Source organism: Pleurodeles waltl, chromosome 10, assembly GCF_031143425.1.
Source record: "Pleurodeles waltl isolate 20211129_DDA chromosome 10, aPleWal1.hap1.20221129, whole genome shotgun sequence".
NCBI classification, from domain to species: Eukaryota; Metazoa; Chordata; class Amphibia; order Caudata; family Salamandridae; genus Pleurodeles; species Pleurodeles waltl.
The window spans coordinates 958,540,824-958,564,907 of record NC_090449.1 but is presented as its reverse complement, the minus strand read 5'-3'; positions in this window follow the sequence as shown (position 1 = coordinate 958,564,907).

Sequence of the window (24,084 nt, the reverse complement as noted above, 5' to 3'; positions counted from 1 at the left end):
TCGTTCCACAAAGGAATGGTATGGACCCAAAGATGAAGCATGCCACCAAGAGGCAACCCCAGTGGGTGAGGCTTATAGAAAAAAACTAGTGTTTACTTCATCTTGTGGAGGGTTATTTCACAGCAACCTGATTGACTCCCTGTGTTTGGTTACTAGTGTTAGAACAGATTAGTAGTAAATGAACTAGTCACCTGAGTCTAGTGCAGATCAAAAGTACCTATTATATAACAATCTTCACATACAAGTAATATTTATTTTTGCAGCCTAGCATCCTCAAACTTGCATACTGTCTTAAAAATCATTCTCTATATTTCTAAAACAAACTATGGCACGAAAACGTACATTTACTTAAGACTCCTAATTGCTGCTGCTTTATATTCTCTGAAATAGTCTTTTTTTCCATCCTTTTCATGCCTCCCCTCTCTGACCATAGCCTTGCCTAAGTTACGTACTTTTGGTTTCATCTCTATGTATGTATTACTGCAAACTACCCAAAGATCATATCCTCTACTCCTTTGAAAGTCATACCTCTGAGCCCTAAAATACCTAATCTCCTCTCAATCCGCTATTGGGCCCACCAACCATGTGATGGAACTCACACACACCCCTCATTATCACATTTAGCACCTGTTAATGTAATCTACCACAACAAAAAATTGTGTTAATGCATGGAATTGTGTTTGCCTGAGCACATATAACTAACCACAGTAACCAACAACACCAAATAACACTGGGCACTGTAATTGGCACTGTAATATCCACTAACCTTAGGTTATGTAGCAGTGTGCAAACTGGGGTAAAAATAAAGCACTATCTCATGCAATTACAATAAAATACATTTAATTAAGGGCATGAACTATACTCCGGTTGTTGGATGAATAAACAAACTGCATAACTAATTACTTTCTTGCATAGTTTTAGCTCCAATAAACATTTTGTGTGTGGGAAAATAGACAGTGTAAATTACAAATTTAAGAACGGATTTTAGCTAAATTTTCACAAATTTCAGCTCAGCAAGCCAACAAGGGAAACTAAATAGGAAGGGATAGTACAGTCTGCGGTTTATTGTTTAGCAGTCTTGGTGGTAGGGGTGTGAGCATGGCACATGAGGCATTCTCAGCAGTCTAAGTACAGCAGTTGCTTTGCAAAGCCTATTAAAAGCCTCCATATGGTGTCAACAACACCTGAAGTTATGACAAGCCATGCTCCAGCCCCACAGGTTTAGGTTTTTTAGAAGTTTTCCCATTTAACATCTCCTAACCTCCAGCAATAATAGCCAGGTAATTCCAGGATCAAGGCAAGCACTGCCCCGCATCCCACATGTTGGAAGATGTCTTCCAGTTTACAAGCCTCTGAGCCAGAGATTCCTATGTGTAACAACATTAGCTCATTTGGTGGGGATGTGGTCCTTCCTTCCTTCCTGCCTTGTCATGGTAGTATACTGACTCCAGCTTAACAGCAATACCCGTCAGATCAGTTGATTCCAGCTCTCTTCATCTATCCCGGTCCTTATGTTATACCTGGGTGCCTGAGTGTAAAAGCTGCAACCCACATTGCTTTATATTACAAGATTGTGTCTAGAAAGGCTACCCCAGCGGCACAACAAATCCACTCCCCATTGGTTCAAGGGAATTATGGATCTGCTGCAACTAGTTCAGGACAGACAACAGTGGAATCCAGAAACAAAAGTCAGGACAAGGTACATTTATCCACAACGATTTAGAATTCTGTTATGTGCAGGATGCACACCAAACCTAGTGTTGCCACATCATCTCTCCACCTCTAATTTACATAAAAAGGGGTCCGCCCACTGAATGTCCTGTCCCTGTGCAGCATAGGGGGTAAGTTTCAAGATGGCAAAACTATACCACCTATGGTGATATGAGCTTTACTGTGTATATACCTGCCCAAACACGCTTTACACTTCCCTCTCAGAGTTCATATGGACCACCTACTGTGTGCTGGAGGCATGTGTCTACCCTTTCCCTTTTATTTAGGTGGTTGGAACATACCCTGCCCTAAATAAAATTATTTCTCTTTTGTTTCAAGGTTATTTCGTTCAGGAATAGGGCTCTTTGTCCATTTGACCTTTGATCTTGCTGCTGGGAAACACAGTAATCAATTCCACATATTTAGATGTTGTGAAATACATATTTCATAGACAAGTATATTAAAACAATTGAGCTAGATTAATACCAATAACTCGAAATGTATACATTTTAAAATTAATTCTAAAATCAGAAAAATGCATGTAAAGGTTAAAATCTGATCTTTTTACTGCATGGCAATCAAATGTTATAACAGTGCATTTTAGGCACAAAGGCCCTCATTATGAACATGGCGGCAATCACCGCTCCGCTGTCAGTGGCTGTAACTACCGCCAACAGGCTGGCGGTCCGGACCGCCAAATAATGAAGCACATGAGAAACAGCCATGGGGCCATCCATACACCGCCATCATTGGAGTGCCGACAATAACGGAAGAGGCCGCCCACAGGCCGATGGAAAGGCCCCACCCACCCAACAAAGCAGAAGACTGCCATCAGAAACTAACCAAATAAAATGAAACACTCACCGTAGGCACACAGAACACACCGAAGCAGACATGGAGAGAGAGTTGCAAATAATGCCAGTCCTGCTCCTTGCAATATATCTCCACAACCGTGAAATCCGATGAAGACGACGACGGTAAGTACCACAACCTAGTAAACATGGGAACAAAGGGCACAGTTACACACCCACCCCACCCAACCAGCAACGCACTCCCAACCCCTCACACCATCACATGTCATACACACCAGAATAAAAGGTACTTACCCGACACAAGGCAAAAAAAACCTGGCCAAAGTACACACATGTGCACCAGACACCCCCACAATGAAACGGTGAACAACGTCTCCATATTGTGCCAACATCACCACTGTGCACACAAACTTTAATACACCATTAAAATGTTACTGTTAAAATAAGGCCATTGGCCAGTCCTTGTAGAATACCCTCAAGGGCCCAAATGTGCCAGACTTAACTCCCACATGTGCACAGGGTACTCCACCATACAGGGACATTAATGGGGCAGCAAGGCACCTCAGGGAACAGGGGCAGGAGGAGATGGTGGGGGTGGGGGGATAGACTTACGCCTGGAAGGGGGGGGCTTGGGCTTAGGTTTAGGAGGTGGAGGGGGATTGCGTTTGCCCTTGGAAGGTGGGGGAGTGGGCTTGGACGAGGGGGGTTGGCAGAGAGACCTGGGGTAGCAGGGGACTTCTTCCTCTCTCAGAAAGGGGCACGGGAATGGGAATGGCTGGCTGGGGTTGACTTGGACGAGGAAGGAGTGGACAGGGCAAGGAGATGGGCACGTTTAGGGACAAGACGGGGTGGGCCAGTCGGTTTGAACAGGTCAATACGGGAGAGGAAAAGCTTCTTAGGGGCAGTTGGGGTGGATATGGAGGAAGTTGTGGGAGTGGAGGTAGAGGGAGTGGTTGTACCAGGTGTTAGTGTGCCGGACGTGGATGCAGGTGCCTGTACAGTATGCTGATGTGTGGTGGATGTGTGTTGAGTGGGTCTCTGGGAACGTTTGAGTGTCTTGGGAGGAGGCGGTGTGGACTCAGTGGGACAAGACAGGCTACATTGTAAATGGATGTTGTCTGGGTGTCAGCAGGTTGGGTGAGTGTGCTGCATGTGTCAATTAATGTAGTTGTTGTGATTGCAGGTGTGGTGTCTGGGATGGATGACTGGATGTCAGATGTTGTGGTGACTGCAAGTATGGGGCTAGCAGCAGTGACTGAGGGTGCAGTGCATGTGGGTGTGCATGTTGAGGTAACAGACAGGGAGGGGGGAGAGGTGCATACACTGGGGGAAGTAGATGTTGTTGTGTGTGCCTATGTATGTAGGCTGTGTGTATGTCTGTGGTGGGAAGTGTGGTGCTTGTGTTTCCCTGTGTGCTTCTTGTGTGTTGAGGTGTGTGCATGGCTGTCTGAATGTGTACGTGGGATGGGTGAAGGGAGTGGGGTGCTGAAAGTGGTAGAGGTGGTTGGAGGGGGGACAGAAAGACCTGGGACACTGGCTACCGTCAAAGAAGAGGCCAGAGACTGAAAAGATCCCTGTAGGCGAGACATGGCACCGTGAATGCCCTCTAGGTATGCATTGTATTGCTGCATTTGGGATGCTAGCCCCTGGATGGCTTTCACAATGGTTGTCTGCCCTAAAGAGATGGTCCTCAGGAGGTCAATAGCCTCCTCTGTGAGGGCAGAAGGGCTGACTGGGGCAGGGAATGGGGTGCCTGGGGTGAAGGACAGGCCCACCCTCCTGGGTGAGCAGGTACGGGCAACTGGGTGGGGAGCAACTGGGAGAGCGGTGATGGTATGGGGGTGGCAGAAGATGACAAAGATTGGGTGGGCCCACTAGGGTCCACCACCACCAGGGAGCTCCCATCGGAGGAGGTATCAGAGTCACTACCACCAGTGGTAGTTGCCTCCCTCGTGGTAGTCTCCTTGCCCTCCAAACCACTGGTCCCCTTGGGCTCCGCCGACTCTGCCTCCTTGGAACTGTGGGTCGCTGCATTCCCACTCTCCGGTGCCACTGCTCCCTCACCAGATGATGCTGATGTACACAAAGGACACAAGAGCACAGGGGTGGGTAGACAAAACATGGGAGAAATATGTAAATACCGGAATGGATGTACATACTTTGTGCACATACACTCCCATCCAGCCCACATACCTACAAGCAGCATCTACAACAATAGTCATGAATATGCCCCTGACTAGAGGCCACTACCCCAGAATATAGCTTATTTCCCACATGAAACACACACCAGTGAACTGTGTGGACTACACACATGGGGGACCATGGCCAGACAATGCACCCACTAGTCCATGTGCCCACAAAGAATCCTACAGTACAGGTAGATCAACCCTGAAGGGCCTATTGTGACCGTTGACACCTGTCCCACACTATTTGTGTGCCCATGGGGGGCAGGACTGCTGGAACACAACTGTCAGAGTGCCTGGCATTAGACAGCATACACACCACAGCATCCAAACACATCCATCAAAGTGGTATTAAACAGTGTTGGTACTCACCCCCTTGTGGCTGCTGTGCTGCCCTCAAGAGCCCATCCAAATCCAGATATGCCACCGCTAGAATGCGGGTCTTGAGGGAGGTCAGGGTCCGACGGGCACCCCTTCCTCATTGGGAGGCTTTCCCCAGCTGGGCCTCGCAGGTCTTCCTGGCCCAGCGCCGCAGGTCCTCCCACTGCTTCCGCAGTGGGTGCTCCGTCAGTTGTAGACCCCCAGGGTCCGCACCTCCTTGGCGATGGCTTGCCAGAGTCCCTTTTTCTGATGGGCGCTAACCTGTATGGTACACACAGAGAAGAAAAACAGATGTCAGGATATGCCCATCTGATGCAGCTGACATGTCGTCCCCTATGGGACCGAATATTCACAGGATCATTTTACCAAGTCGCTAACAGTACATGCCACAATATCTATGCCTGTGTAGTTACAAATCGAGCACACATGCATACAGGCATACGCCACCATCACACACATCCATGCAAGACAACCGCCAACTCACCTGCTCCACTGGTCACCCAAATAACTTTACATACAGGGGTAGGACCCCGTCCACCAGCTTCTCCAGCTCCTCCGTGGTGAAGGCCGGTGCCTTTTCCCCTGTGACTCGTGCCACTGGAGTAACCGGAGTCAGTACTCAGGAGCACACTCAGTGGAGTACTTTCATGCACGGGATTTGGGAGTCAAGTGAAATTGTGGTGACGACATGGCATACGCTCCGCGGCGGTGTGCACTATCAGAGCCGCCGGTGATCATGATAGGCCCAGTTTCCCCATTGACAACCATGTAAACCAATGAATGGGTGCACGGCGATTAACACCGCCTTCCGCCATGACAACTACCACCAGCAGAATGATGTCACTTCCACTCCTTTATATCTGGATGGCTGGAGGCTGCCGTTTTGCTAACGCCACGTACATATTGCCTGTTCAGGGGTCCCATTCAGGGCCTTCAAATCCCAGCCCTTAGTCACCTGCAGATATGAGTGTCTGTTCCTCACATTAGACCAGAGGTATCACTGCATACATGTCCCTAAAGTTGTACATCATACATCGCTTGTGTGTGTAACCTACGTATTGTACACAGTTAGTGATTCACAACATGTTTTGCATGTGTATGTATGTCCCTCATATGTGTTCTTTCCTCCCCATAGGTACAGACCCATGTGGAGTGGGAGGGCCCCATCTCTGTACAGACCTCTTTTTGATTTGGCTACCATGGAGGAACATAACATAATTGTCACCTACAGACTCAATCGTTCAACAATCCAGGACCTATGTGCTTTACTGGATCTGTACTGAGACAGGCTAATCGTAATCAGCATGCCATCCCTACTGAAGTGAAAGAGCTCTCTGTACTCCATTGTTTGGCTATGGGCTCATTTCAAGTGATAGTGGGCATGTGTGCAGGGTTCTCACAGCCAATGTTTAGCATCATCCTGTCCTGATTCCTGGATGCATTTGTATAACACATGCAGACATATGTCAAGTTTCCCCAAAGGGCTGAACTCCCTGCCATCAAGTCTGGATTGTATGCCTTAAGTGCCATTGATGGAACCCACATAGCTCTCATTCCCCCAAGAGTGAATTAACAGGTGTAAAGGAACAGAAAGAACACTCAATGAACATACAATTGGTGTGTACTGCTGACCAGTACATATCACATTTAAGTGCCAGGTTTCCAGGATCCGTTAATGATTCTTTTGTCCTGAGGAACAGCAGTGTACCACACATGATGGAACAACTACAAGGGACAGAGGTTGGCTCGTAGGTGAGTGTGTATGACACTGGATCAGTACATAGCTGACAGCCAGGCTGTAGGCAAGTGATGGCAGTTTGTTTAAGTGCTCTTTTGCCCACTTTTGCAGGTGATTCTGGCTACCCCTACTTACAATGGCTCCTGACACCAGTGAGGAATCCCAGGACTGATACAGAGAGGAATTATAATGAAGCCCATGGACGTACTAGGAGGGTGATTGAGTTTACAATAGGTCTCCTGAAGGCTAGATTTTGTTGCCTCCATCTCTTTGGTGGATCCCTGTGTTATGGCCCTGAAAAGGTGTGTGGAATAGTGGTAGCCTGCTGCATGCTGCATAACTTGGCTGTGAGCAGAGCTATCCCCCTAATAGAAGAGGAGGGTGCTGTGCATCCAGACCTGCTACCTCTGAGAGGGGGTGGGAGTGATGGTGAGGATGAAGAGGGGGAAGATGTCCACTCCAGGAACCAACTGATCTACTTACACTTCCAGTGACTATGAGGTACTGTTCACTGATGCTGTTGCTGCACTGCATAATGTTTGTATGACTTGTTTGTTTGGGGATGTGGTGTCTGTATTCATTGACACTGTTGCTTGATGACTGAGGTGGCATGTGCCAAGGAGACAACCATGGTGTACATTTTGAGTTACTCTAGACACTGTTGTGCGTGGGGTACCATTCCTGCAATAAAGGTATGATTATGGAATTGACTGGCTAATGCATTCACACTTTCAATTGAATAATCATAATTACAGGGGACATACGAAGTGGTGTAGATATGTTTTATTACGTGTCACAATTTTATAGGTGTGCTGTACAGTGATAGGGAGTGGGCTCATGGGCCATGTCCATACCAAGTACATGGGCTCAGCGATTAGTGGCAGGGAGTGTTGGTCCATATGTCCCTTGCAAGTTGGTATGTTGCTATTGGAGGGTCAAGATGGTAGCACAGTGGCACACTTGGAAGACAGTTCAGGTCAAAGTCACTTCTTATTGGGGGTCTTGGTCTTCGCAGGTGTTCCAGTGCCATATCTGGGTTTGAGGGCATGTTTGAGTGACTGGTGCTGGGCTGCAGGGGTAGGAGTGCTGGTCTCCTGTGTGTCCTCTTCCAGTGCCACCAGTCCAGTTGCTGCTGCAGATGTAGAGGACAGGTCTGTGTCCTGGGCAGTGGTAGGGACTTCCAGGTTTGTGGAGGTCTCAGGCTGGCTTGAGTAGTGGTGCTGCAGCACCCCTGCGATGGTGGCCATGGTGGCATTTAGTTGTTTCCACTGCTCGATGGCTTCTTGGTGCTGTGCAATCTGCAGCCTTTGGTTCTGCTCCAGGGTGGTCAGGATCTGGCCCATCCTGTCTTGGGTATGGTTGTATGCTCCCAGGACCTCAGAGATCACCTCCTGGGCTGCAGCATCCATCCTTTGGCCTCTGCCCTGGGCCACTGATGCCATCCCATGTGGCCTAACCCCCTGTGCCCTTGTCCCCTGCACAGGTCTGGCAGTCCCACTTGCACTGGGGCCATCATCATCCTACCTGTTAGTTGGTGGAGACTGTGGCCTCTGTACACGTGGCCTGCCAGTCTGTGGCCTGGAGACACTGGTGTGGGGTTGTTTGGCCTGAGCTGATGGTGTTCACTGGGTCATAGGGGTGTCAGTGGTATCCTGGGTGGGGCTGCTGGAGGGTGACAGTCCAGGACTGTGTGACAGGCCAGGGTAATCCTCACTGCCCATACATCCCTCTCCAGTCTCCTGAGTGGGGGCTCTGTCTTCGTGTGGGGTGCTGGCACTCCTTGGCCTTTCCTTCCAGATGGCATGGGGGGGGAATGGACAAGTATGTTACAAGTACAGTAACGGATAATGATGCACTGCCCTGCCCTAGTATCTGCTGTTTATTCCCCAGTTGGGCCATGCAGGGACCTTTTGTGGGATGATCCTTTCATTTTGCATGGGATGTGGAGGTGCATTGCGGGTGCAGTAGTGCCATAGTGGTTCCTTGCAGGGGTGGGTGACTGTGCTCAGGGGGAGGGGTGTGGACCCATTAGTGGGTGTATGGGCATGCAGGGTGACTGGATGTAGTTATTGTGGCCTGAGTGGAGTAGTGGTCTTGCTGGTAGTGAGAGGATGGGTTGGTACATGCATTACAGGTGTGGTAGATATGAAGAAGTTGTAGATGACTTACTCGAGTCCAGTCCAGTCCTCTAGTGAGTCCAGTGAGGCTCTCTGGGTGCAGGATAGCCAGTACCTTCTCCTCCCAGTCGGTGTAGGTGGGGGTGCTCCCCCAGTCTTCTGTACTGCAATGTTGTGCCTGGATGCCATAGACCTCACCTTCCCACACAAGTCGTTCAATCTCTTGCGGATGTCATCCCTTGTGCGTGGATGGTTTCCCACTGCGTTGACCTTGTTTACAATCATCTGCCATAACTCCATCTTCCTGGTGATGGGTGTATGCTGGACCTGTGCCCCGCGGATTTGTGGCTCGACCTTGAGTATTTCGTCCACCAAGGTCCTTAGCTGCCTATCTGTGAAAGGTGTGTGCTTAAGGGGTGCCATGGTATATGCTATGGGTGTGGAGTTCTGGGTGTATTGGTGAGGGTGCTTTTGTGTATGTGTGTGTGTGCCTTTTGTTATGTTGTGTACAGTGTATGCGTGTTGTGTTCTCAATATCTGTCGTGCAATTGGCGTTGCTGAGGATTGTTGGGTTGTGTATGTGTGTCAGGTGTATGGGTTTCAAACTTGCCAGTGTGTGTGTTTCTTGCTGTTGGGTCCCATTGCTGGCCGTGGTGGTCCGTAAAGCCAATGGTCGTTTGACATCCACTATCCGCCACAGTGATTTGTGCATCATTATTTGGTGGGCGGAGGATTTGACTGCTTGGCGGTGGTGGGGGGGGTGTACAGCCTTTCCGCCATCAAGGGCCCTGGCGGTGGCTGGAGGTTGCAGAATTTTTGGAGGTTTCTGTTTTTGGCATCATCATATGGCGGTGTGCTGTTCACCGCTACTGGCGGTCTTCTATTCACCGTCACCACAGCGGTCGGCGGTGTTTCCCGCCATGTTCATAATGACCATCAAAGTGTGCAAAATACTAGAAAATACTACAAATTTTCCATTTTGCATAAAAGGAAAGGGAAATTCCCTACACCTACCCAAATGAAATATAAGTACCAAATCACATACAATTTAGACTGTGTTCCAACAAATCATTCTGTGTCCAGATGGCTAAGAATTACCATCCTGCCACCACCTACACCCAGAGCTTCTTATACATGCTCTCTAGACACAGCTGACATTATACTACAAGGTGGGCAGTGCCAGGGAGTAGCTCACTGCCCATTTTTCAATTGTAGTACAGTGAATGAGTCTTCGTTTGAAGTCTCAGCCATCGCAGAGGTTAAAAGCCACTGGTCCAAAATTAATAAAACTGTCGCTTTTTCACATGCAAAAACCTTATCCTCCCATCCCGAAATTGCTCTGTGTTAGTTGATTTAGCCTCTAACTAACAATGCGTTTTATGTTTCTGGCCAAAAATCAAAGCAACTTCCCCAAGATTTCTTTCTCACATCCACCAGTCACACAATTGCATACAAAACAATGTACTTTAATATGATGTATTATTTGACATTCATTTATTTTGGTTTATTTTTATATTTCTTCCTACCCTATTAACGGTGAATGATTTTATGTGGTTGTATGAATTGTTATGCGTGTGATTGGGTTTTTGGTGAAAGAAATTATAAATGGTGATTGTAATGACATTTTAGGTGTTTGAGGTATTGTGCTTCACAGTGTTCAAATAATACATCATATTAGAGTATGTTTATTTGTGATTGTGCAACTGGTGAGTGTAAGATTACTTATGGAAAGTTGCTTGGATTTCTGAGTAATAATGCTCTCATCAGTTCTTTTGATTTTAGGTTTCTGGCTCCATAGAATCACTGAAGAGTATTTACTTTCTGATCCTACAATTCTGAGGTCTCCGATCCTTTGCTTTTTTATATGTAAATTTGTGGGTCCCATTCTTGTATTTGTGTGAAGATACTCAAGTATTTCTTAGGAACCATGGCCCTAATGTCTCAATGCATTTCCCCGTTGACGAATGAGGGGCATATTTATACTTGGTTTGCGACGAATTAGTGTAAAATATTTCTTGCTTATTCAGCCCAAACCTAACTCCATATTAATACTTTGGCACTAGAAACGTCTAGCGTCAAAGTTATGGAATTAATGTAATTTTCTGAATGTGGAAACCTACCTTGCGTTAATGAGATGGAAGGTAGGCGTTCCCGTGCAGAAAATGACGTTAAGGTCCTTGCGCCATACTAATCCCCCGTGCTAAAATCATGCACTGGAGGGGGGTTATATAATGGGGCTAAGCTTGCTTAGCTCCATTATTTAACGCCGTGGATGGGCAGGCGTCAGGGGACCTATGAGCCTATTTCCATGGTCTGGGACCATGGAAAGAGCCCACAGGTGCCCTTTCCTGGTCCCAGGGACAAATCACCCACCCACACCAGGAAGATACCTAAGGATGGGGGGACCCCATCCAAGGTAAGTAGAGGTAAGTATTTTTTTTTATTTTTTGTAGTGCCATAGGGGTGCCGAATTTGTGCCCTCCTAGATGGCCATTGGGCTGGGGGGCATAGCTCCTGTCTTCACTTAGACTGGAGTCATGTTCATGGCGGTTGTGCACCAAAATATGACGCTAATCAGGTTAGAGTCATTTTCTTAACTCTAACCTGACTAGCGTCATTCTTTGACGCACAACCTGAAGTTTTCCTTATGCCTCCCCCACCTGGTTAGCATCAAATATTTATTGACGCTAACCGGGCCTTACTGCCAGCTAATGGCATCTCATAAATATGACGACCAGCTGGCGACTTGGGATGGCGCTAGCCGGCGGTATACTTTTTGACTCTAAACTACATTAGTGCAGTTTAGCATCAAAAAGTATAAATCAGGGCCTGAATGAGCAAAACTCTTTGGTACACTAGGCCCAATTTCCCTAACATAAAACAAATTACCACATTTTTCTCAGAAAATATTTTGCACCCTTAAATTTGATGATGTTGGGTGAATTTAGTACAATAGTCAAATATAGTGCTTTATTCCTAGCCAGGAGCATTGAGACTAAGCAGTAAACCAAGAAGGTAGTTTAGATAGCCTTCCACTAATTCTAAAATAGATGTTCAGTAGACTGGTAGCAGCATGCCATGTACAGCAACGTTTATTATGCACCTAAGAAAGTTGATGTTGATTTTATTAGGTGGATAGCTTGATACAAGTAAATACATATTATAGTTCCTGGGTTGTTTAGGTTAGCTTTTTCTAAACATTGAAATCACATGAGTGCTTTTACGTATCACTAAAGACAGCCTTAGCTGTCTGGCAAGAACTATTGTCACCATTATGTACCCCACACAACACTTAGATGCATAAATACACACATGCAGACAGGAAAGGGCTTCCTGTCAGCAGTCTTTAGCCACTGGCTTTTTTGTTTCTGCCTCCTGCCTACATTGGCTGGATGTGCTGTCTGGCATATTTTAGATCAGCCAGTGGCATACAGAGGATGTTAAGAGGTAGCTCTTTTAGCCTGTATAGGTGTGGTAACTTATGAAAATAAGTATTCATTCAGTGTCACTAAAAGTATATGGCTTTCTTATCTTTCTTATCTTAAGAGAAACAACTGAGTACACTGTTCTATAATGACAACTCCTCAATATCAATTGGGAGAGGAGAAGAGTTCACCTAAAGCATTTGCCTGTTAGAAGCAAGTGCCCTCGACCACCCTTAGGTGGCATGCTTCATCATCGGGCTTGCTCCTTGTTGGGCCAGCGCTGCAATGCCGGACAGGCCCCATGAGAGAGCTCTTTGCTGGAGATCTTTTTGATAGGCGCCAGAAAAGTACCGGGATTGATGAGTATGTGATTGGTGAAAAACTAAAATGAGTGTGGTTTAAAACTGACCCTAGGTACTGATGCTATAATTTTACTATGAGCGATAGGACGTATGTCAAGGTTAAAAAATATAGGCAGGAATTACCAGAGATAATGATCTGGTGTTCTCTGAATGTGAATTTGTGTGTGGAGTGACCTACACTATAGAATTATGGCCATTTGAATCTGTGTATTGAATTCAACCAGATTACCAGATCAATATCTCATCATTTCCATCTTGTGTGGACCCTACTTTTGCTCTGTGTTTCACCTCAAACACATGTGGTGTTCATTGGAAGTCTCTGTTTAGCCTATTCAATTTTTCAATATACCCATTGTCAAAGGCCACAAGGCTTACTTTGAGCCGGTCGTTGCCAGTGTGGGCCACCAGCACTCATTTTGGGGGGGCCAGCACTTATTTTTAAACAAACCTTTGAAATTCACTCAAAAAATAAAGTCTAAAGGGGTGTTATAGTTAGGTGAAAATGTAATTTAAAAAACATCTATTTAAAACTAACCAAACCACCAAAATTCACCAGTTTTAGTTATCTCAAGTAACTATAAACTTGTGCCCTAAAGTAACAATAAATAACTCCCTTTCCAAACACTGATAAATACCTCCCATATTACACCACTCTGTGTGCCCCACTCCCCTTAATTTTTGAAAAAACTCCCTGGGGGATGAGGTCACCAGAACATTTAGTGGCTCAAGGAGAAAGACCTCGCCCCCACGCCCACCCCTTAATAATATAAAACAAACACCAGTGGGATGTGACCGGAGCCCTTAGGTTCCTCGGGGAGCAGTCTTTTTATTTTAAAAAATGTCATGCTGTTGGTGCCCCAACAAGCTTTTTTTTTTAAATGTTGTTGGGAGCTGCAGGGGGCACAGCAGCGCCCTTCAAAACATTGAAAAATACAGTAAGTCTCCTGGGTCATCAAATTCATGGCTGCAGGAAACTTTACAATTATTTTCAAAGCACTATAAGCTAGAGCCATATGTTCTTCAACTGGTGTACAGGGCCCGTTGTGGATGATTATAAGGCTGCATTTTATGGCTTAAAAATGTTTTTAAAATAAAACTCAAGGACAAGTTAATGTTTTTTTGTAATGCTTTATTAAAAATATTTTGTCTCAATTACAATTTTTAAACATTGCTTTGTATGTATTGCCAAAATAAACATTTGATTATAAATATTGTTGACTTTTTGACAAAGCCCATGGATCTGCTTTATTTATGTTGATGTGCTGATCCCATGATAAAGCCAGTAGGCCTGCTTTTTATATTTTGATGTTCTAACCCTTTTTTGATGTTCAAGTCAGCCATGCTCAGTGGGGGTGTGAGTGCCTGTGGGACATTGGACACAGGCCCAAGCCACAGGCCACGCCCTGCATCTAATACACACCAGGCATGGCTGAAGAGCATGCATGGCAGCGGGCTTTGGTGCCCTACCCCACTTGGCGCGCACCGATGGACATCTTAGTTTACATAAAAAAAGTGATATTAATTATGGTGGAATGCTGAGATTAAATCAAGCATTCCACCCATCACTGTATTGTTCTTGCAGTTGATGCCATATGTGAGATGGGTATGCCCAGTTCTGGGTCCTGTGCTAACTGTGCCACTAGAACAAATCTATCCCTGGCTGATGAGCCCTAATAAGGTGGAAACCGGCTCTAGGTTGCTTGGGTTCCAGTTCAAAGAAGACCTGGACTGGCAGTTCAGGTTGAACAGTTCCCACTGGAGAAGGGTCAGGACTGATTTGCATATGACTTGGTCCAAATTGAGGTGGCATGCTGTGTAAAATAACGATGGACTGGGATGAAGCCTAAGTGATTGTCAGTGACTTAAATTAAGAAAGCATTCCATCCATCACTTTTGTATACTGTAGTGTGTCGCCTGCCCCATCTAGGGGCACTATCAGGATACAAAAATATAAATAAAAAAGTCCTTATAGGGAATTATAGGGCACTCCATAGATGGAGCATTGGATAATCATTTTTGGGTGCCCAGGTGCCCTTCAGGGGCACCCAGATGTTTTTGTAATGTTGTGGTGGCAGGGGGAGCTCCAGGACCCCCACAGCTCAGCCAAGTCCCCAGTCATAACCATAGTGGGAGCCAGACCCTATTTTTTTTTGTCTGAAAGCAAATGCCCCACTGCCTCCCAGGAACACCAACATCTACTGAAAATAATGGTAATCTCCAGGGAAGTCCCAAGTTCCCTGTGGTCCTTGTGGCTCGCCACTCACTCCTATCACGGGTATGGGTGGCTGTTTCTCTCAGAATTTGACTCCATGTAATTCCACAGAGTTCCATAAAAACTCAGCAAGATTCGGCAGAGTTCCACCAATGGGCTGCAATAGACACATCATGTTGCTTGTTCTATGGTTTGCTGCTGGGAACTTGTTCCACGCTGAAAAATCAGCCCAAAGGGTACCACACAGCATGCTAGAGGGTACAGCTACTCAATTTTGCTGCAGCTCGAGTAGATCTTCTACATGAGTAGCAGCCTTCCGACCACAAAAAGTCGTGACGGCTCGTATTGAAGAAATCTCACCGGATGTCCTCCAAGAGACTGAAAATCAATATAGGGGATGCCAATTCCTACTCATGCTCACCCACTTACTAGAAAAAGTTCTGCCACATAGCAATTCGTGGAATTCGGCCAGAACTTCGAGGTACAAACGTAATGTGGAGTCACCACAATTCTGCTAATTTTGTAGGCTAAGTGGAATATTTCTCCCACATCTGATCATGGTTGGGTGCCCTGGTGCCCACCAGGAGCACCCACATCTGTCGAACATATGAAGGGTGCTGGGGGCCCCATGGCCTCTACAAACCCCAGCAAGATTCCCCAGCCCACACCCATTTTTTTTTCCTGATTCTAAACAGCATTAGCAAACAATATTGGCAGATCCACTAGGACTACTTTGGCAGCCAAATGAGAGTCCTTGTAGCTTTCCAATGCTTGTTTTTTAAGTATAGTGAAGCTTTTCTTTTTTTTCTTTATGTTCTTTTATGTTCCCCAATGACATATTCAAAAATGTTAGTACATTAGTAAACAGTCCAATCACTTTCCAAATATTAAGATGCATTAAGACATCACAGGTTTTCCACACTGTTAATATATTTTTTCACTCATCTAAACTGAAAGTGCTCATATTTCAGGCTGGGGCCATATGGCTTGATGTTTCTTTTGCATTTCCAAGAGGTTCACTGCTTTTGAAAATAGGAGCGGGAGACAGGCTGATTCTGTCTTTCTTTCCACTATAAACCACCACAGTTTTGTTCTTGAGGCAAAATGAGGCACTGTTTAGGTATCCTTGGACTTCATCTGTAAATTGCAGTCCTCCAGATATAGGAAGATTACATTTTTTTGAAAGGCAGAATTTGGAATACATTATTTTGCAAAATGTTTCATCGTTTTGTGCTTCTCAAGTAGAATGGTCTTTCTTAATCCTTTTTTAATCAACAAATCAGGCTCTTTTTGCACATACTAAGACCCTGATTATGAATTTGGTGGATGGGAACACCTGTGTGCCAAACTCCGGATAGGGTGGCTGCCACTGGATCCATTATGACTTTCCTACTGGGGTGAGAAGCAGAAACCAAGGTTTCCGTCCGTCAACCAAGCAGCAAAGTGGCAGCAGCATTGTCGCCGGCTTGTATTGAAGCACAGAAGACAGTGTGAATTATGAGGATGAGGAGCAAAGACATGGGCAGGGCCTGCCCTGTGGCCCCTTGCACCTGTCCTCTGCCAGCCTTTTCATGCTTTGCAATCTGCACCTTCTGTCAGCCCATTGGGATCACCGATCCTAGCAGAGATGGTAGTACCTGGTGGTCAGACCACCAGGGTCACAATGTGGCGATCGTACCATCAGAGCAGCGGTGCTCTAGATCGTCACTGCGAGTCTTGCGGTCTAGTGACTGGCAGACTCAAAAGTAGGCCCTAAGTGCTTGAATAGAGAACAATAATGGTGGGGAAAAAAAGTTAAGGGGCAGATTCACACAGACATGTAAGTGTACCTAAAAGAGTACTACAAGAGAACTATAGGAATACTCGTGTACATATTTCTATATGTCTTTGTGAATTGTCCTTAAAACATATAGGGCCCTATTCCCAAAACAGTCTTGAGATTTGTAAAATATTGTTAATTTACGTACAACAAAATGAAAACCACAATCTTCCCGCTGAAGATGTCTTTCCTGCATGGAGATATTTCCCACATAAATATAGCATTTATTAGTAAATGGGGGGGACATGGGAGACTGGTTGAAACATGGGAACACTTTTTCCTAAGTAGGTGGGATTAAGGGACACTGATGGACAAGTTTAGGAAAGGGAGATACTAAAACAAAATATATAAGAGTAAGACAATTGCAATTCACAAAATACACTCCTAATTCTAATACAGCTCTGCTACTGGCAACACAGGTTTAAATGGACTCCCGCCTAGCCTTGGAGTAAGCCAAGCACCACACAAACCACACCACTTCAAAGCAGAACAAATGTCAGCCATACTATGCCTTTCTCATCCAAACCATACTTCACAAGTGCAGGGGTCCCACAAGGCTCTATCATCTCTCCCATGCTTTTTTAAAATCTACATGAAGTCACTACCAGTAAAGATCAATTAATGTCAGTTCATATGCCACAGATGAAATACTCCTTAATCTGGAAAGCTCTAAAGACATTGGAAAACTCAAAAATCTTCTGTTGCTTCTGAGCCGTTGATCAATGAATTACATGGCGACATCTCAAATTGAATGCTTACAAAACAGAAACACATGGCAATTGGAAAATGTAAGATTCACTCTGCATCTGGCCTGACAATCTGGGACTACCTCCTCAAGTTTCTAAGGAAGTAAGCAACCTTGGAATTATCATGGACTCCAAGTTAACAATGAACATTCAAGTGAACAAATTAGCAAGATTATGCTTCATTATCATGAAAACTCAGTGACACATCTTCCCCCACCCGATATTTCTACACATGGTCCAGGCTACACTCTATCTTGTACTGTGTAAACTTGATTATGCCAATGGCTTTTACCATGGATCAGCTCTACGAACTATGAAAAGACTACAATGAGTCATAACTGTGCTTCTGAACTACTCCTACATGTAAAGATACAAACCCATATTTCCCTTGCCTTGAGGGCATTACATTGGTTACCGATTGCTAGAAGATCCACCTTCAAGCTGCTTTGTATCACCCACAAAGCAATACATGGAACAAGACCACTTTTCATTAGGAATAAAATCACCAAATACATTCAACAAAAGAAACACTGCTCAAGATTGGCACCTCACTTCAAAACCCCACTATGTAAGAAAAAGACCATTGGTGGTACATCTTTCTGTGTTCAAGCAGCCCAACTAGGGAATTCATTACCCTTAAATATAAGATCTACAGATGATTCAAAATCAGGGGGTCCATTCTCATTATTACCCTGAGCATACATCAGGACTACTGGACCTATGGTTACAGGAACTGTTTTGCTTCTGGTCCTGACAAATTCATCTGACTTTGGGGAACATTAGTCCTTTGGCCAGTAAATACAGTACCAAAAGCCTGATTTGACTGATTCTGGGTAACATTCTGTGGTGTCATTACTGGGGAATACACAGGCATGGTCTGTCTCTGATTCACAATTTGTGCAGGTGTCTGTCCATTAGGTGTGGACTCAAACTGAGTCTTTCCTGCATTCTGAATTGGCTGTGGCATAACTGGAACATTCTGAACTTTATTAACATTTGGGCAGCACAGGGATTGCAGATTTTGTTGAACAGGGAGTGTTAAAAGGAGTGATGGGCAGCCCATGTAATTTACCAATTTTAAATCTGTGAAAGCCAAGTGTGAATATTCTCACAGTTCAGGATTTGAGAAAGGTGAAGGAAATTGTAGCATCTTGTTGTCCCATAGTGCCAAATCCAGTAGTGATTTTATTTCAGATTCCATGTGAAGCAGAATGGTTTCCAGTTATTGATTTGTCACAAGCATTTTTCTCAGTGCCATTGCACAAGAATAGCCAGTTCTTGTTATGTTTCCAAATCAGCAACCATGTGTATTCATTGTGTCATATTCCACAGAAGTTTTCAGAATCACCGTCCATTTTTAATCAGCTCCTGAAGAAGAATTTAGAGTTTTCAAACATGCCATTTCAATCTGCTTTAGTGCAGTACATTGATGACCTGCTGGTTGCTTCAAAAACAAAAGAAGCTTGTAAACAAGATACCATAGCATTGTTAAATCACTTAGGAGAGAACGGACACAAGGTTTCCCCGGCTAAATTACAGTATTGCCAGAAGGAAGCCAAGTATTTGGGTCCCCAAATTGAGAAAGGTGAAAGAAAAGTGTTTAGAGAGAGAGATGCACCCATTATCCAAATTAATCGCCCAGTTACACAGAGAGATGTCAGAATGTTTTGGGGCTTGGTGAACTACTGTCGCTAATGGATCCTGAATTTTTCAGTAATTTCCAAATCGTTGCAGAAGTTCACACACAAGGAGGTCACAGATCCATTCCCGTTTGATGAAGAATGCATGAAACCTTTTACTGAGTTGAGAGATAGTTTGTGCAGAGCTCCAGCTTTGAGAATTCCTGATTATATAAAACATTTGCACTGTTTTGTCTTGATGATTGTGCTCTTTCTGTTTTGACAGTGACATGGAGGAACAAACAGGCCAGTGGCATATTTTTCAGGCACATTGGATCCTGTAGCTGCTGCATTGCTCGGCTGTCTGAAAGCCATGGTTTCAGCTGGTGCAAGTGTTAGCCAAAGCTAGGGCATTGTGTCTGTCTTTTGTACCTCACTCGGTTGAGATACTCTTGACCAGATCAAAAACCCAATAATTGACCAGTGCCTGACTCACACGCAATCAATTATTGATTCTTGGATCTCCTCATGTAGTAATCAAGAGGTGTTTGAGTTTGAACACTGACACATTAATGCCTGTAAATGTTGATGAATCAATTGATGTTAATGAAATGGAACATGACTGCCTCGCTGTCACTGAACTGTGCACCAAACCCATACCTGATATTCTGGATACTCCAAGTTGTCTTTGTTGATGGCTCCTGTTTTAGAGACAGTGAATGTATTCTGAGAGCAGGAAATGCAGTTTGCACCCTCTCAGGAGTTGTCAAAGCCTCAAGGCTTTAAGGAGTTGTTTCTGCCCAAGTACCCAAATTGGTTGGTCTTACAAGAGCATGCTACATGTCTGAGCACCTCAAAGTGACAATATTCACAGATAGTCAATATTGATTTGGTGTTGTCACAACTTTGAGCAGTAATGCTTTATGACCTCTTCTGGAACACCTATTCCAAATGGTGAAAGAATTCACAGTTTGCTGAACACATTACAGTTACTTGACAAGATTGTGGTTGTGAAGGTTACCACACATGTGAAATCAAATGCTATGTATCTTTAGGTAATACCTATGCTGACCAAATTTCCAGATATTGTACACTCCATTACGTCACGTTCTATGAAGAGAGGAGTAATGAAAGTGACACCAGTTAGACAAACTAAAACTTGTTGTCAGTGGTTGACACCTTGGATCAAACTAAGAGGTTGCAGGAAGAGGCAACAAAGGAAGAACTCATAGGATGGATAAAAGCAGATTGTGCACAAAGAGAGGGAGATGATGTTGGGATTTCAAATGAAGGGAAAGTTGTGTTGCCAGATTGTTTGCTGAACTCAGTGGCTTGATATGAACATGGCCATGTTAATCTCGCAAGAGATGTAATGATTTGCACTTTCAAACAGACATGGCACAACCCCAGATTTAGATTGGTTGCAGAAGCGGTTTGTCACATGCCAATAATGAATGTCGGGAAACGCACAGTGGTTAATTTGAGCCACATAGGTAGATCAGAAGGTCCATTTAAAAGAATGCAACTTGATTTCATTGAGATGCCTGCCTGCAATGGGTTGAAGTATGAATTAGTTATTGTGCATGTATTTTCCAAGTGGATGGAAGCTTATCCAACACGTAGGAATGATAGTCTAACTGCAGTTAAATTGCTGCTCTGGGAACTTATTCTGCCCTTGGATTCCCGACTTCCTTGGCATGAGATCGAGGAACTCATTTTAATAATGAGATCGTAAAGTTGTTGGGTGCCGCACTGAACATTGAGAACAAATTGCACTGCAGTTACAGACCAGAGGTTTCTGGATTGGTGGAGCAAATGAATGGAATACTGAAAGCTAGATTTGGCAAAGGTTTGTGCCTCAACAGCATTGAAATGGCCTGATGCATTGCCACTTGTTCTGATGAGCATATGTAGGGCCCCTGACAGAAAGACAAGACTGTCTCCTCATGAAGTCCTGATGGGTCGTGCAATGAGACTGCCTGCAGCACCTGCAAATACATGTGTTAACATACCAGATGTGTTAGTGCTGGATTATTACAAAGGTCTAGCTGATGTAGATCACTCTGTCTCATCAGTTTGAAGTAGCAACAGTTCAACCAGCTCAAAAACAGTGCCACAGCCTGAAGGCTGGGGAACGGGTGTTGGTTAAAAAGCACATAAGGAAGGTTTGCCTAGAGCAAAGGTGGAAAGGCTCTTTTCAAAATCATCTTGGTGACAACAGCTGTAAAGTGTGCTGGTCTTTTAAACTGGATACACACAAGCCACATGTGCAAAGTTCAGTGTCCTCTTGAAAACACAGAGTCTGATCCTGATGAAGAAGGTGTTCAACTCGACCAGGCTGTAAGGACAGAACCAGTGGCTGAAGCAGAAAACATGACACAGATCAAGCTGCAGACAAAGATACAAGGAGCCCGAAAACAGACAAAAGTACAGGACAGCAAAGCCAAGTCAAAATCAACTGATTTCTTCCAGTGTAGCAAATGTTGTAAAAGCAGTTGCAATGGGAAAAAGAACTGTGAAACAAAACAAATGGCCTGCAGTTTCACATGAAATGATTGCTGATAAACTCCCATCAGAAGCAGTCGAAGGGTCAAATCAGAGTGAAGATGAAGATGGTGCTGTAAGGAGAATGAAAAGAAAAAGAGTGCTAAGTCACAAATACTCTTAACCTGAATGGATCTATTTTGCTACAAATGAATGGGAGAATGAGTTTATGTTTTCTCATTTTACAGTGAGAGTTCATTTGAACATTCTGGACCTTGACATTGCATTTGAACTGAGCTTTCAAATAACCTTGCCAATTGACCAACAAAGACATTACACTCTAGAAATAACAATAAGTGATCATCAAACTGTGTTCTATTGAATACAAACTGATTTTTGATATGAGCTCAAGAAGAACTTTCTTGAATATCGAGAACTGCTGTAAATTGGGCACAGAGACTTTGAAAGAAAATTTTTGTTTTTGATTTTTGCTCACTTTACCTTATATTTTTCTTTTTTTCTTTTCTCCTCCAATACTACAGAAACTATGAATCTTGAACAGTGCAAACACAGTAGGTGTAAATACGTGTGTCTTAGTTTGATAATAGTGTGTATGATTGCGTGCATTTTATCAATTGCAGGAATAAGCGTTTCAGTGGAAGGAGAGGTGCAAAGTACATCAACTCCAGTGAAGAGAATCACAAAATCTGAAGAGGATAAGTTTTATAAAGATGAGGGATTGCTTCCTTTAGATAACACAAAGGGAGATTTATCTTCCAATGTATATCATATATTGCTGTATGAGTATGTGGACACAATGCATGAGTGTGATTGTTATGTGTGTACACAAATTCCTTCATCAGTGCAAGAAGGAATTGCTTATCACAGCTTACCACTAAACTATGGGATTAGTTGTAGTCGATTATTAACATGTTTGTACAATCAGCAGTACATTCAATAGTTTTACTCCAATTATGACGCAGTCTTCTCTTTTGTTCCCATTAATCAGCATTTGATCAGCATTGCAAAAACTAGAAACATAGATATATTAGGAGGTTTCTTTGAGCCTACACTGACTTTTGACACAGCATATGCACACCAGAATAATCTGACATGTATTCTCACACAGATAGAAAAGGAGTTCATTAACCAGGTAGATGACAGAAGAAAAGCAATGAAAAAAAGTATAGGTAAGGGAATAGTTAGGAAGAAGAAAACATTTCACAACACACCTGATGCACAAGGTCGCTCAGCTTTAGATTGGCAACATGTAGGAAAGCTGTGTATGCATAGGCTGCAATCAAAAGCTGACAAGTTTGTAGGAATGAGTGAATGCAGATATATGCACCTGTATATGGTTGTATGGGGTTTTATCTTAAATGGACAAGGGTCTATTGGTCGTGGTGTTTACTGTGGTAAGATTTCTTATTACCAACTGCAAAAAGACTGGTATAGTACATGCTATTTGGGAGTGGTTTTCCAGAAAATTTACCAAGTGGAAAACATTGACACTCCTGAAGAATTTGAGAGACCTAAAATGAGATTTAGAACAGAAGCAAGTAGTTCAGAAATTAAAGGTGATATTTGTGGAGCTATTATTTTATAAGTGGGAGTGATCTTGAATGACATTAAAATAAGGAAGTCATCAATGAATGTAGATAAGACGTCAACTGATTATTCAGGTGCAACGCTCCTAATGGACAAAGAAATGGTTGCCTCAGGATCTGTGATTCTTCAGAATCACCTTGTATTGGGGATTCTTTTAGCAAAAGAGGGCAGAGTCTGCACAGTATTGAAATCACTGCACATTCCAAAATAAAAAGCAAGGAGATAGAGAGATATTTTTCGTATTTGAAAAGTCTGAAAAGTGACTTTAATGACCTAGAAGAGACATATGTTTGGGAAACAGTAGGTGAAGGAGTCTCTAAGGTAGGATCATGGTTTGGTAACTTGGGAAATGGTTTTATGAAGATGATCATGAAACCTTTATTGATTGTGACAATGTGCATAATTTGTGCACTTGGATTTTACAAAGCTTACAATTTCTGGACAAAACAAAGAGCAAAGGATAAACAAAGGAATAAAGCAATATAATTGGAGAATAGGAGAAACAGGTGTTATCAGACAACGAAAAGAATTGACAATTATCACAAACCTAGATCAATGTGTTATATCAAACTACAAGGTTTTGACTTGTCTCATTGAGAATAATTCTTTTTTGTTCTGACAAAGATTGCCATCAGAGGAGGGATTGAGAGAGATCAAGCTTTATTAATAAATTTTGTGGCATAGAAGTAGGATATAGCAACTAATAATTCTGTAGTTTAAAAGCATAACAGAGAAAAATAACGTAGAAATGAAAATGTGCACATTTAAATTGTGGTAGACATTGTGCCTACCTTTTGTATTTAGGACACCACATTTAACAGGAAAACATTATGGGGGTCATTCTGACCCTGGCGGTAAATACCGCCAG